Here is a 4,241-nt window from a genome sequence, read left to right as displayed (position 1 = left end):
AGAATGTGGAATATTTTGCAATCAGAAATGTTCTGCAATCCAGAACTTTTTGAGCATGGCAGAGCTTGAAAATAATTTGGATTTCAGAGTAGTTGGGACTTCAGGGTTTCAGACTGTGATACCCAATTTGTGCACAGTGTCTGCTCCAAGTTTGAGAAGGACTCAAACAGGAATCTCCTGAGCTTACAGAACTTGAAAGCCTAGTGAGGAACCTCGCAAGAAACATCCAGTACTCTCTAGGTTACACCTTTACCCCTGCTGTGAAGGTCAGGATGCTCCAAGAGTGCAAAACAAGGAAACATAATCCATCATTCATGAGTGTCCTTACTTTATTAATGATATTTGCTAAATCTCATGTTCCAGAGTGACACGACGCTACTTTCCAGGAAAAATGCACATACTGAACAGAGGTGTATTTAGGCTTCAAAGGTATAGATTATGTATTACTTTGGGTGGGGAATGAAAAGAAAAGAGAAGGGTCACAGGGGTTAAGAACCAAAAGAAAACAAGGGCAGTCAACAGGAGTCCTTCCCTGTACTGAGACAGAACTGTACACAGTGTATATGGGTCCTGACAAATTTCTTCTGAAGTTTCATGAAACTGAATGGTTAACAAATCATTTTAAATACAAGAATATTTTATGTCTCTAAGAATTTTACTAGCTGAAAAATTCTTTATACAAAATCCTGTCATAAGGTCAAATTCATTTATAAAATTATCTTCTCTAAGAATACATTGCTACTATTTCTAAATTTTGCGATTCAATAATGAGTACTGTGCATCGAGTCACCCAGAGGAACTTGTCCAATAAAAAGGGCCAAGTAACCATCACTGTAAATTCAAAGTATTCCCTATGCCCAACATGAACCCTGCTCAGGTTCAAGAAAAATACCTTAGCAAACAAGAAACCCGTTAAAAGAAAATCTGCAATATTCATTTTTAACTTAAAAAAAAAAAATCAAGGCAGGACAGTGAGAACCCCAGAGGTGGCAGGAGACACTTTACACCGCTGTCATCTGACTTCCACGTGTGCATGCACACATACACACACACACACACACACACACACACACACACACACACGCACGCACACACACGTCCTCACACAAGTAAAATAATTTTAAAACTTTAAATAAATTTACAATGTATTTAAAAAATAAAAGAAAAATGTGAGCTGAATTTTTTTTTCCTTTGGTTTTTCAAAACAGGGCTTCTCTGTGTAACAGTCTTAGCTGTCCTGGAACTCACTTGTAGAACAGGCTGGCCTTGAACTCACAGAGATCCACCTACCTCCCAAGTACTGGGATTAGAGGTATGCACCTCCACCACCTGGCTTAAAAGCTGAGTTCCAAAAACCAAAGAAATATATCTCATCAAGTGTCATAAAAATATCAAGAGAAAAGGGTCTGAGGGAGGCCCAGTACTTGCCTGTCACTGAGGTTCCCACCTGTAATGATAATGGGTGTTGCCATTCAGTAAGACTTCTGCTGCTCAGAGACAAAAGAACCAGTAACTGCTGGACAAATTTACAAAGTGCTGATGCAACCAACATGAGACTGAAGACCCAGAGCCCACAGGGAATTCACTGGCTCCGTGTCAAGTGTACACACAAAAGGCCAGAACTGTGATGTCTGCATTGCTTCTTAACAAAAGAGGAAAGAAAAAAGCACTAAATGTCATTATAAACACCGCTATATTCGTGCCCACACAAGTTTCTGCAGCTTTATTATATCTTATCCAGGCTCTGGTCATGTGACTCTTCTAGCAGAATGGCCTATGAGAGTAACTGATGTTACAAAGGGATGTATAAGTGTGCACATATGCATATGCCCGGTATGTATTCAATACTGGCAAGAATTTGTTTAACAGCTAATGAAATAAATGGGAAAATTCTCTTTATATTCATGGTCTCTGCTATGCAGGAAATTGAAAAAGAAAAAAGGAATTGAATGGATTTCTAGAAAAGATATCATTTAGTGAATGAACACATCTCCATTTAAATCAGCTATAAAGGAGATTGGCCTTTCCTTCAAGCCAAACTGACCTACACAACGCAGCTTGGGAGACAAGTGTCTTCCCTTTACCTGCCAAAAGACTCATTCTCCTGGAATCCCAGTATAAGCCAAGAATGAGATGCTAGTTTAAGATTAAGTCTTAAACTAGATTCTAGTTTAATTAAACTAGTTCAAGATTAAGTCTTAAACTAGATTGTAGTTTAACTAAACTAATTCTAGATTAAGAGACAATTTTTATTCTGGTGCTTTATGTGATGTAAGGAGAGAATTGGGACAAAAAGATTTTAATACTAAGAATAGAGCAACAAATTATTTCCTAAGAGAACACAGCAGAGTAAAAGCTCAACTCTCGTTATCCAGTGATGGGCAATCATCACTGATGAATGAATGAAACAATGACCCAAAGAGAACCAAGCCAATTGCAGTATTATCTTTAAAGACTTATTTTTGTTATTTTAAGTGATATATACCTTTATAGGGATATGTGCACATGACTGCAGGTGCCCATATAGGCCAGGGGCTTTGAATACCCCTGGAGTTGGGATAACAGGTGGCTGTGAACCTCCTGAGATGGGTGCTGGGAGCCGAACTCGGGTCCTCTGCATGCTGGGTTTTAGCTGCTGAGCCATCTCTCTAGCTTGTATTTCACAGTATTAGTCATCTCCATTTCACCACTGTGCTTGCTTTTATTGCTGTTTTAGAGTACATGCATATTGGCCATCACAAAGGCTGAGGTCTTCAGCATCTTTCTATTTGACTATTCACAACCAAAGCAGTACCCACATGGCTGCATCATGTAGGGTGAGAGAAAAAAATCAGTATGTTTGGCTTAGTCCACCTTGGTCTGATAGAATAGAATACCTGAGATTGGTAATTTAGGAAGAGAATTTATTTGTGTCACAGTTCTGGAAGTGATTAAAGACTCTGTCATGTCAAGTAGTCCTCGTATGTGGTATCTCATGGTACAAGGAAGAAAAGCAAGGCAGCTATGCCTGAGAAACAGAGAGAGCAGGAACACATACACCAGCAACAGAGGGCCAACTGTGAGCTACAGTGATGACCCAGCAGTGAAGAGCACTGCCTGTTCTTCCAAAGGACCCGGGTTCAATTCCCAACACATGGTGGATCACAAGTGTTTGTAGCCCCTGTCCCACAGGATTCAGTGCCTTCTTCTGACCTCCAAAGACACTACACACCACACACACACACACACACACACACACACACACACACACATGGTGCACACGTATGGGTGCAGGTAAAACATCTGTACATGTAAAACAAAAAAAAATTATAAAAAGAAACTCTAAGAGGGCCAAACTCACATGTATGAACAATACATTTTATTTTGCATGTAGGTGTGTATATATGGGTATTTGCATGCATGTAGGCACACATGTGTGCAGGAGCACATGCATTTGCGTGTTTATGTGGAGACCCAGGCTTCATCAATCATTCTCCATTTCATTGACTGAGGCAGGATCTCTGGCGGAACCTGGCACTTTCCCCAGGGATCCCTTGCTCCTGCTGGGATTACAGGTGGATATCATGACTGCCCGACTTCTACAAAGACTTGGAGATCCAAACTCTAGTCCTTACACCTGGACAGCCGTGCTATGTCCATTGAGCCACCCCCAAAGTCCTAGAACCAACTGACTGTCCAGGTAACCACTGCTTCCATGACAAGGATATCAGTCCACTCATGAGAACAGAGAAATCACAGCCTAATCTCAAGAATTCCACTTCACAGTACTACTGCATTCTGGATTAAAGCTCCAATCTATGAATTTTCACCTAAGGCAAGACATTCTCAAACCTAGCAACAAGAACAAGAAGCAAACAAATGACAAATATTTCTTAAAATGTTTACCAAGGTGAAATAATTTAAAATAAGCACAGAGTAATTACCTCTTCCCAAAACTGAAGTCCTCCAGTTATCCACCATCAACTTCTAAGGCTAGAAGTAAAGCAACATGACCACAGTTTCCTTACTACCCTGTTTAAATCAGGACACAAAAGCCATAGGCAAGAGTTAGCTAAACCAGACTGACTGTGCCTTTCAAGTTGGAAGATGAAACCAAATAGTTTTTTAAGGTCAGCGTTTGAATCTAAAAGAACAATATGTTAAATGTCTATAAACAAAATTAAGTTTCAGTGAAGGGCCAGTTCCAGGTTCCCACAAAGAAATTTCAACAGTTATCAACACAGAAAAATGGCTGCTTTAGT

The sequence above is a fragment of the Peromyscus eremicus genome, chromosome 2 (assembly GCF_949786415.1).
Source record: "Peromyscus eremicus chromosome 2, PerEre_H2_v1, whole genome shotgun sequence".
Lineage (NCBI taxonomy): Eukaryota > Metazoa > Chordata > Mammalia > Rodentia > Cricetidae > Peromyscus > Peromyscus eremicus.
The sequence above is the reverse complement of the archived record's forward strand: the minus strand, read 5'-3'. Positions refer to the sequence as shown.